We start from the raw sequence: 11,306 nt of genomic DNA, 5'->3' as shown, positions 1-11,306 counted from the left end.
ACACATAGCAAGCAAACTATTCTCACCAAAATACAGAAAAACCTGCAGAAACGGGAATTAATTTGGATTCCAAAGGCGATTCACGTTTCAAATTAGGGAATAAATTAAAATTGAGTTCTTTTACTTCAGGAAGTGATGTTGAATTTGATTTAAACTGATTTATGTAATAATCTGATAATTGAATTTATTCACAAGTGATACAAAATTATGGCGAAAGAAAGATCTTTCTTTTGTTTGCGGGAGTTAAGCTCTAAAAAAATCAATGAGATAACAAACACATATTTACATATCACGAATTAAAATTTTATGTAAGAGTGAGGTAGTTATTCTATAAGTTCTATGTGTAATAACCATTTAGATGGTGCCAAAAAATATAACAAAAGACAGAAAAAGAAATGTTCGAAATATTGATAGTGGTGATTTCTTAAAAAGATGCCTAACATAATGCCACATCTAACTGCAGTATAATTTTAATTTTCAAAAATACAATATATGACTAGAGCAATATTTGCAATATTCAAAATGTTAATGTCTAAACTAAAGAAGAAGAATTTTTTGTTTGTTTGTTGCTTTATGTCTCTTCCAACACAATTGAGGTTATATGAGAGACCGCTGAAACAAAAAAAACAAGCAATCTAACAAAAATAGTACAAATGTAAATCAAAATCATAACCTAAAGATATCATAAGCTAAATTATAAATAACCAAGAACAAACAGGCAGAAGATTTACAGGAAAAAAATATCCCCTGTCAAAAATACAATCACAAACCTAAGAAGCAGGATAGGCTAGTAAAGATAAGAAGAAACGACATCAATATCGGATCGTACACCCATGCGAACATCATAGGTATATGATTCAAGGGTGATGCTCCCATCCAACCACCCGCAAAGAAGAAGAAGATCAAGAAGAAAAAGAAGAAGAAGAAAAAGAAGAAGAAGAAGAAGAAGAAGAAGAAGAAGAAGAAGAAGAAGAAGAAGAAGAAGAAGAAGAAGAAGAAGAAGAAGAAAGAAGAAGAAGAAGAAGAAGAAGAAGAAGAAGAAGAAGAAGAAGAAGAAGAAGAGAGAAGAGGAAGGAGAGAAGAAGAAGAAGAAGAAGAAGAAGAAGAAGAAGAAGAAGAAGAAGAAGAAGAAGAAGAGGAAGAAGAAGAGGAAGAAGGGGATGGAGAAGGAGAAGGAGTAGATGAAGAAGAATAAAATTGAAGATGATGATGAAGAAGAAAAGAAGAAGAAGAAGAAGAAGAAAAGAGAAGAAGAAGAAGAGAAGAAGAAAGAAGAGAAGAAGAAGAAAGAAGAAGAGAAGAAGAAGAGAAAAAGGGGATGGAGAAGGGAAGGAGAAGAGAAAGAAGAATAAAAGAAGATGATGAAGAAGAAGAAAAGATGGGAGGAGAGAGCATGGAAGAGGAAGAGAAGGGGGAATGGAAGAGGAGGGAATGAAGGAAAAGAAGAAAAAATGAAGAGCAGAGAAGAAGAAGAAGAAGAAGAAGAAGAAGAAGAAGAAGAAGAAGAAGAAGAAGAAGAAGAAGAGAAGAAGAAGAAGAGAGAAGAAGAAAGAGAGAAGAAGAAAGAAGAAGAAGAAGAAAGAAGAGAGAGAAGAAAGAAGAAAGAAGAAGAGAGAAGAAGAGAGGGAAAAGGGAAGAGAAGAAAGAGAAAGATGAGAAGAATAAAAATGAAGATGATGAATGAGAAGAAAAAGATGAGGGAGGAGGAGAAGAAGAGGAAGAGGAAGAGAAGGGGGAAGAGGAAGAGAGGAGAAAAGGGAGAAAAGAAGAAGAAGAAAAGAAGAAGATGAAGAAGAGAGAAAGAAAGAAAGAAGAAGAAGAAGAAGAAAAGAAGAGGAGAAGGAGAAGATGGAAGAGAAGAAGAGAAGAAAGAAGAAGAAGAAGAAGAAGAAGAAAGAAGAAGAAGAAGAAAGAAGAAGAAGAGAAAAAGAGGAAGAAGGGGATGGAGAAGGAGAAGAGAAGGTGAAGAAGAATAAAAGAAGAAGAAGAAAAGAAGAAGAGAAAGAAGGAAGGAAGAAAAGAAGAAGAAGAAGAAGAAAAGAAGAGAAGAAGAAAGAAGAAGAAGAAAAGAAGAAAAGAAGAAGAAGAAGAAGAAGAAGAAGAAGAAGGTGAAAGAGAAGCAGAAGAAGAAGAAGAGGAAGAAGAATAAGAAGAAGAATAAGATGAGGGAGGGGGAGGAGGAGAAGAAGAAGAAGGTGAAAGAGAAGCAGAAGAAGGTGAAAGAAAAGCAGAAGAAGAAGAAGAGGAAGAAGAATAAGAAGAAGAATAAGATGAGGGAGGGGGAGGAGGAAAAGGATGGGAAGAGGAAGAGATGGGGAAGAATGTAAAAGAAGAATAAAAATAAAGAAGAAGAAAAAGAAGAAGAAGAAGAAAAAGAAAAAGAAGAAAGAAAGAAGAGAGAAGAAGAGAAGAAGAAGAAGAAGAAGAAGAAGAAGAAGAAGAAGAAGAAGAAGAAGAAGAAGAAGAAGAAGAAGAAGAAGAAGAAGAAGAAAAAGAAGAAGAAGAAGAAGAAGAAGAACAACAACAACAAGAATGAGGGAGGGGGAGGTGGAGAAGGATGGGAAGAGGAAGAGATGGGGAAGAATGTAAAAGAAGAATAAAAACAAAGAAGAGAAGAAGAATAAAAACAAAGAAGAAGAAGAAGAAGAAGAAGAAGAAGAAGAAGAAGAAGAAGAAGAAGAAGAAGAAGAAGAAGAAGAAGAAGAAGAAGAAGAAGAAGAAGAAGAAGAAGAAGAAGAAGAAGAAGAAGAAGAAGAAGAAGAAGAAGAAGGAGGGGGAGGAGGAGGAGGAGGAGGAGGAGGAGGAGGAGGAGGAGGAGGAGGAGGAGGAGGAGGATGGGGAGGAGGATGGGGAGGAGGAGGGGGAGGAGTGGTCATAAAATTAATACAACACCAAAAAAAGAAAATGTTTAGAAATTTGATAATGGTGATATCTCTATGTTATAAATTAGGCAATCATCATTTTAACATACAAAATGAGGTGAATGGATATCAAAATCATATTGGTGAACCTTTTCCTCAAAACAGTTTAGGGTAAATTTGGCTGGTATGGAAAAGTGTGAAAGAAAGGAGAGAAAAAAGTTTAACATTTTGAAATTGACAAATTCATTTTATCTTTAGCAGAAGTGCACATTACGTTACTACTGCATTTGTAATTTCAGGATATGAACTTTCACTCTTTTCACTTAATCTCTAACTTTGGATTCAGTCACATGAAAATGTGTCATCTCCAATTAATCAAACCACAAAAAATATGGTTTCTTCTATAATACATCATAATTTCAAAACGTTGGAAAGGACAAAACTGTATTCCTTTTAGCAGAAGTGTTTATCATTTCACAACGGCATTAATTATCTTTACAACAAGCTTCCTGACAACTGAAGGCATCCACCCAGACCATGCAGCCATATACAGAGTGCATTCATGGAAAGAATGTGACTGCTGCCGAAATGATGCCATTCAGGAACCCAAAGAAGAACTGCCAAGCGGAGTAAATCTCCCCAGGAAAGATTGGTTGACACTGAACCGGGCAAGGTCTAAAGTGGGGAAGACCAAAACAACCTTACAAAATTGGGGACTTTCTTCAGACTGCCGATGTCAATGTGGACACACGGCTCAAAACATGGACCACATCCTTCACGAGTGCGAACTTGGACCACATATCAGTGACATGGACCTGAGAGGCTGTACCCTGAAGCCATCCAATGGATCCACCACTGGCGCGACACGATATGATGATGATGATGATCTCCAATTAATCAAACCACAAAAAAATATGGTTTCTTCTATAATACATCATAAATTCAAAACGTTGGAAAGGAAAAAATGTATTCCTTATAGCAGAAGTGTTTATCATTTCACAACTGCATTAATTATTTTTACAACACGCGTTTTCACTATCACCACTTCAGCCATAAAAATATCTTAACTTTAGAATTAGTCACACTAAATCGTGTGACAATATGAAATTTAACGAGCAAAGAATGTGATTCAAAAATTGAACATTTTCTCTGAGTGGTCTGAGCGATATAATTGAGAATTATGAAAGTTTTGAGTGGCAGGTCACCAGACAGTATGGAAATAAAATTGGATCAATTGTAAAAAGACAATATAAAATACAGCCCACAAGTATATGTGGATTTTATATATACAATGAGATTACATATGTATGTCATAAATACATTATTATAAACACTCATCAAAACTATATACAATGTCATTAAATATCACGATTTAAAAATCTATGTTAGAAAGTGGTAGCATCTTATAATTTGTGCGAGCAATAAACATTTAATGGTTATTACAAATCATTAGAACATGTTGGTGATTTCTTTAAAAGATGCCAAATAAAATGCCATATCCAATTCCAATGAATTTCATTTTGTTTAAATTCCATATATGACTTTGCTTAATTCAACATCGTATTATATATTTAAACAAGTAAAAAGATAAAAATACTTTTGGCCCATTTCCTTACAGAAATGATATATTTCTTCCTTGGCAAGGTGCAAATAAAAACACAGTCCTACTGGCAATAAATGTTACTTCTAAACTACTCTATTTCACCAATTAATGATTGGGCGACTGAGATGTTCATTATTTGAAGAAAAAAGGAAGGTAAACTACATGTTGAATTAAAATAAAACAACAAAATACTTGCTTATTTATATAATGACTACTTGGCCATGACATCATATATTCGAAAACAATGGATCTTTTTGTTCCTAATCCTTAACTTATTCGAGCTAAATTCTAGACCCCACTTGTCATATAGCTAATATTATTTTGGCGTGAAAAGTGTGAATAAACATTCTCTCTCTTGTTGAGCTTGTAATTTCTTTCTCAGATAAAAGAATATAATTTTTATATCAACAATCATTTCTTCTCTAAGCATTAAGTATTAACATTATACAAAAATATTTCAATATTAAATAAATGAAGTATCTATTCCTTTTGTGAATCGCTTATGTCATATTTGCACAACTGCCATAAAGTATAAACAAATTCAAAATTACATTCCATTGAAACTCAACATATATTATATGATTATAAAGCACGAGATAATAAAATATGTACAAGAACATGATGATATTGTGATGTAATTTTGTGTGAATAAGATATCAAACTGTATAATGATAGGAGAAATGAATGGTAGATGCATTATTATTAAAGCGCAACGTTGATGAGACAATTTCACTATCTGTATGACAAAACAAAGCCTATCCAACCACAAGATAATTGTAAAACATATTCCTAAATGAAAATGTGTGAGTTGATGTCAACCATATCATTATTGTTTTTTGAAAACGATGGGATATTTTTTAAATCAAAATTAAAACAATGCTTACTCATAAAAATTCATCATTGTTACCGCTATTTTCATATGATTGCGAATAAATTAAAATTCTATCAAGCGTTACTTATGATGACATGTGACAAATGAAAAACAACATTACTCAATTAGGGTGTATAAGAAAATCAGTAGCACAAAGTCCTATTCAACTACAAGTTAATATAAAATCTAAGAATGAAATTTTAGAAATGGACTATGATTTTAATAATCTTTGAAAAAGAAAAAAATGATAATGAATACAAACAAAGATCAATTACATATCAATCCAGATAAATACATTCAAATTATTGTTTACTTTAATATTGGTTGCTTGGCCGTAATATCAAATATTTGAAAACTTGATGGATCATATTTAAAGAAAAAGAAAATAAATTCTAGTATTTTAAAACACTCTTTTAAGTTCCTGAATGTTATGCTTCATTTGTTATAAATCTATGACTGCTATAAAGAGTGAAATTAATTTTAAATTACTTGATATAAATGATGTAATAATAAAATATATTCCTAATAAAATTAACAAACTACATGATAAAAAAGTGTTGTCATGACAAAATTAAAAGGGCATTATCTATAGAACATTTTGCAAAATATTTATATATTTATAGTTAAGTAACATATCACACATTTTATACAAATGACAATAATAGTTATAACATTAAATTTATAAAAGAAATAGAATAAACATTTTCAAAAAGAGTGAATTTTCTATTAATGTAAGGTAATGCCAATAAAATAATAATACGAAACACCTGAATTTCAGTTTATGTATATAATGATAACAAAAGCGTTCTTGAACCTGTTTGTTTTTTAAACAAACTGTAACATATTTTGTCAACATGTGCATTCTAACTAAATACTAAAATATCAAATTATCAAATTACTACGGCTGACTAAGAAATTTATTACTTGAATAACGATGAATATGAAAGAAATTAAAACCATGTTTTATAAAAACTTAACGTATTATTAATATTTTGTAATAAGTGCATCACTCTTACCTTTCTTTTAAGAAAAACTATTATTACTTTTGTATCATTGCTAATAAATCAAAAGTGTATAGGCATCGCAAAATTAAAAGGGTATTAGAATATATCTATAGAATGATATGTCAAGCGATCTGTGTAATGTTTAAACAGAGAGGTTTCTAGAAACAAATCACTTCTTTAAGTAGTAAGCATTTACGTGTACAGAAAAAATATACTCAAGCTAATCAATATCAAATAAATGAATTGTTCTGTTTTTAAAAAGCTACTGTTATATTTGCATAAATAATGTTAAAGTATTAAATGAGTTTGAAATTACATTCCAATAAAACCAGACATTGATGACTTTAAAATATTAGACAATAAAACTTATAGGCAATGAATGATACATGAATAAGAGATTAAAATAAGGTAAACTGAATATTGGATGAAATGAAAGTACATTTATCAAAACTTTATACAAAATGAAAGCTATTTTATACAGTACGCGAGTCATTAACATTAAAATGGCCATTGAAAATTCTGAGACAGGAAAAAAATTTCTTTTAATTTTGATGAGATGACTTTTCTTAAGAAAATTATATTTCTATCCAACTACAAGGTAATTGTAATAGATATTCCCATATGTCATGTTGAGAGTTGATGAAATATTGTGAACAAAAAATTAAGATTAAAGAAAAATGACACAACACTGCAACTTGAAAAAATACGACAAAAACAACTGAAAGTTTACCATATCTGAAGTTAAAGATTGGGCATTTAAATCTTATTAACGGTGAATGAATTCTTTAAGTGCTTGAGTGTATAATATAGGCTTGAAAAAAATAGGAAAGGACGCGATGAAAGGAGCAATGGTGATAAGAGTCACCATTGATGGTGAAAGAGGCAATGGTGATAAGAGTCACCATTGATGGTGAAAGAGGCAATGGTGATAAGAGTCACCATTGATGGTGAAAGAGGCAATGGTGATAAGAGTCACCATTGATGGTGAAAGAGGCAATGGTGATAAGATTCACCATTGATGGTGAAAGAGGCAATGGTGATGAGAGTCACCATTGATGGTGAAAGTGGCAATGGTGATGAGAGTCACCATTGATGGTGAAAGAGGCAATGGTGATAAGAGTCACCATTGATGGTGAAAGAGGCAATGGTGATAAGAGTCACCATTGATAGTGAAAGAGGCAATGGTGATGATAGTCACCATTGATGGTGAAAGTGGCAATGGTGATAAGAGTCACCATTGATGGCTTGACTTGCTTGACTTGCTTGCCTTGCTCGACTTGCTTGCCTTGCTTGACTTGCTTGCCTTGCAAGGTGGCAGGGACGATAAAGCCACTTTAAATGATCATGGCGTTCTAAGAGTAATTTTCAGGGTCAGATCGGCAGAGATTGCACCAGCAGAGCTCAAGATGAAGAAAGTATTGTTGATATAAAAGTGATGGCAGGGATGTAGATGATGGAAGCAGCAGCAGTGACAATGATGGTGAAAATGGCAAGGCAGGTGACGTGATGATGGAAATCACTCCGGCAGGGCTATGGTGGTGAAGATGATGATGATGGGAGGCGATTCTGATGGCAATGGTTGTGTTGGGAGGTGATAGCTTTGGAAGGGATGATGGGAAGTAATGGTAGAGTCATAGGGGTTGTGATAGAAGAGACCATGATGTGAGGTTAGTGGTAATAAGTGAAAGCCATGGCTTGGCGAAAATGATAGAAGCAGGTTCAACAATAAAGATCCAGTAAATGGCACAGTTCCAAACCCAGAATCAAGGTGACCCATCCAGAAAGAGTCAAACAAATCACATCCCTATCCCCGTCTTCAAGACAATTGTAAATCAACATTCTGCCCAAACACATTCGGGCTTCCTGTAGGCCTCCAGTCCGCCTACTGCACTTGGGTATGGACATGAAACACAAACAAATACACCCCCACCGGTAGAAGCACACTTATCTGTATTTCAAATCCATGCGAATGCCAACCACAATCATCTTGTCAACAAAGAACACGAATGTAACTCACCCGGCCCTAACCAGTTGGAATCAACTCAAACCCAAGTCCAGAACCACACCACCACCTTCACTTTATCACTGAATCTACCTCCAGCATCCTCATCCTCCCCACAACTTCCACCCACCACCACCTTCCTCGACGAACACAATCTCTACATCACAATCACTACAACCCCACCAATACCACCATCATCACTTCCTCCACCATTACCTCCCTTCACAACCATTGCCATCATCATCACTTCCCATCATCATCCCTTCACCACCACAACCCTCCCATCATGATTTCCATCATCCCGTCACCCAACAATGCCACCTTCACCAACAATGTCACTATTGTTGCTCCACCATCTACATCCCCATCATCACCTCGCCACCAACAACTCCTCCAACATCTTGATCACTGCCATTACAATCCCCGGGCCCTCCAATATAACCCATCCCATTACTCCGCTGAATACCACAATCATCCTCCATGACCTCACCATCCCTGCTGGCCACCGCCCCTACCGCCCACATCTGGCCAATCTCGATTCCTGGAGCTTGATGACGTCAAATATCTGTAACAAAAAGTAACAGATCATAAAATGCAGGGAAAAAAAATCAGTTCTTTGACTTCACATCTAGTTCAACTTTTGTTGATTCTTGTCTAATCCTGGGGCTTTCTATCTTTCAAGATTTTCAAGGTTTGCTTCAACTAAGTCGTTTGTAGTCTAAGTATATACAAACTATTTTGCGAGAGAACTTGTCTTAGGTTATACATACTATTTGGTGAAAGGCCTAGTCTTAGTATATACATATTTTGTGAGAGGCCTAGTCTTAGTATATACATATTTTGTGAGAGGCCTAGTCTCAGTATATACATAATATTTTATAAAAGGCCTGTTCTTAGTATAATAAACATAATCTTTTGTGAGAGGCCTAGTCTTAGTATTATATACATACTATTTTGTGAGAGGCCTATTTAACACCTACAATATGACATTGATTGATATCATTCATGGTGCACAAAAAAGATGATCAAAACACATATCGCACGCTATTATTTGCAATTACTGCCTCGATGAAAACATTTACCTCCTGTCTTAGTGGTAGTAGTAGTAGTAGTAGTCGTAGTAGTAGTAGTAGTAGTAGTAGTAGTAGTAGTAGTAGTAGTAGTAGTAGTAGTAGTAGTAGTAGTAGTAGTAGTAGTAGTAGTAGTAGTAGTAGTAGTAGTAGTGATGATGATGTGGTAGCAGTGGTTGTATTTGTAGTGAAGATTATGTTTTGGTGCATGTAGTAGTAGTTGTAGTGATGATGAGGTGGAGTTGACTGCATTTGTAGTAGTAGTAGTAGTGGTATGATGATAATGTGCTTGTAATTGTAGTTGTATTGGAAGTAGTGATAATGATGTGGAGGCGGTGGTTGTAGTAATAGCAGTGGTAGTGGTTTGATGGTGGTGGCTGTAGCAGTAGTGATGATGATGTGGTGGTGGTGGTGGTTGTAGAGAGGAGGATGAGTGGCGGTGGTGGTTGTAGTAGTAGTGGTAGAAGTGTTGATGTGGCAGTGACGGTTGCAGTCGTACTGGTATTGATGATGTGATAGTTGTGGTTTCAGTGATGATGATGGGGTGGTTGTGGTTGTGGTAGTAGTGGTAGTGATGATAATGTGTTGGTAGTGGTGGTTGTAGTTGTAGTGATGTGCAGTGGTCGTGGTGTGGTGATGATATGTAGGTGGTTGTACTGGTGGTATTAGTAATGATGATGTGGTGGTTGTGGTTGTAGTAAAAGTTGTAGAATGATGATCTGGAGGAGCTAATTGTAATAACGATGGTAGTGATTATGGTGTGGTGGTGGTGGTGGTTGTAAGCAAAGTTTTATTAATGATAATGTGGTGGTGGTGGTTGTTGCAGTGGTGGTAATGCTGTATAATGGTGGTTTTAGTAGTAATTGTGGTGATGATGTCATGGTGGTTGTAGTGGTAGTGGCAGTAGTGTTGATGTGGTGATGATAGCTGTAGAAGCAGTGGTATTGATGATGATGATGTCGTGGTGGCGTTTGCAGTAGCAGTGATGAGTGGTGGTGATGATTGTAGTAGTGGTAGTAGTAGTGATGATGATGTTGATGATGGTGATGATGACGATGATGTGGTGGTGATAGTGGTAGTAGTATTAGATGTTAGAATTAGTAGAAGAAGTAGAAGTATTAGTTGTATTAGTAGTAGTAGTAGTAGTAGTAGTAGCAGTAGTAGTAGTAGTAGTAGTAGTAGTAGTAGTAGTAGTAGTAGTAGTAGTAGTAGTAGTAGTAGTAGTAGTAGTAGTAGTAGTAGTAGTAGTAGTAGTAGTAGTAGTAGTAGTAGTAGTAGTAAGTAGTAGTCAGAGACGCCAACTTTAAATTTGGCTCACAGGAGTTTCAGACATCACTCATAGGAATATCAATGCCGAAAGAGGAATTTCCGCACACAAGAGAAAGGAATTGGAATGTTACATAAACACATTGCTAAATACAATCCCATAGTTTCCTGTAGTATACTGGTGGTAGTGAGGATGAGGTGGTGTTCGTGGTTGTAGTAATAGTGGTAGTGATGATGATATGGTGGTGGTTGAAGTAGTAGTGGTAGTAATGATGATGTGGTGGTGGTGGTTGAAGTAGTAGTTGTAGTGATGATGATGTGGTGGTGGCATAGTGGTTGTAGTGTTGTGGTTGTGATGTTGATGTTAGTGGTGATGGTGGTTGTAGTACAAATGGTAGTGATGATGATGTGTATAGTGGTGGTTGTAGTAGTAGTCGTGGTAGTGATGATAATGTAGTGGTTGTGGTTGTAGTCGTAGTAGTGGTAATGATGATGTGGTGATGGTGGTGGTTGCAGTAGTAGTGGTAATGATGATGTGGTGGTGGTGGTTGTAGTAGTAGAAGTGGTAATTATGATGTGGTGGTTGTAGTAGTAGTGGTAGTGATGATGTGGTGATGGTGGTTGTAGAA

General features: G+C 35.2%; 1 long non-coding RNA gene across 4 annotated transcripts in view; it reads right to left on the bottom strand.

Moving 5' to 3' along the window:
* Positions 1 to 7,479: 7,479 nt before the first annotated feature.
* LOC144965529 (uncharacterized) overlaps positions 7,480 to 11,306 on the bottom strand; it is a 16,472-nt gene continuing 12,645 nt past the window's right edge. For all 4 annotated transcript variants that reach the window (XR_013644043.1, XR_013644044.1, XR_013644042.1 and 1 more), the window contains exon 4: positions 7,480 to 8,906. This is a non-coding gene — a long non-coding RNA (uncharacterized LOC144965529). The remainder of the gene's footprint in view (positions 8,907 to 11,306) is intronic.

This window comes from Berghia stephanieae, chromosome 2, assembly GCF_034508935.2.
Source record: "Berghia stephanieae isolate SIO BIC M18660-M18661 chromosome 2, UCSD_Bste_1.3, whole genome shotgun sequence".
NCBI classification, from domain to species: Eukaryota; Metazoa; Mollusca; class Gastropoda; order Nudibranchia; family Aeolidiidae; genus Berghia; species Berghia stephanieae.
Note: the sequence above shows the minus strand (reverse complement) of the source record. Positions and strands in the feature narration are given on the sequence as shown.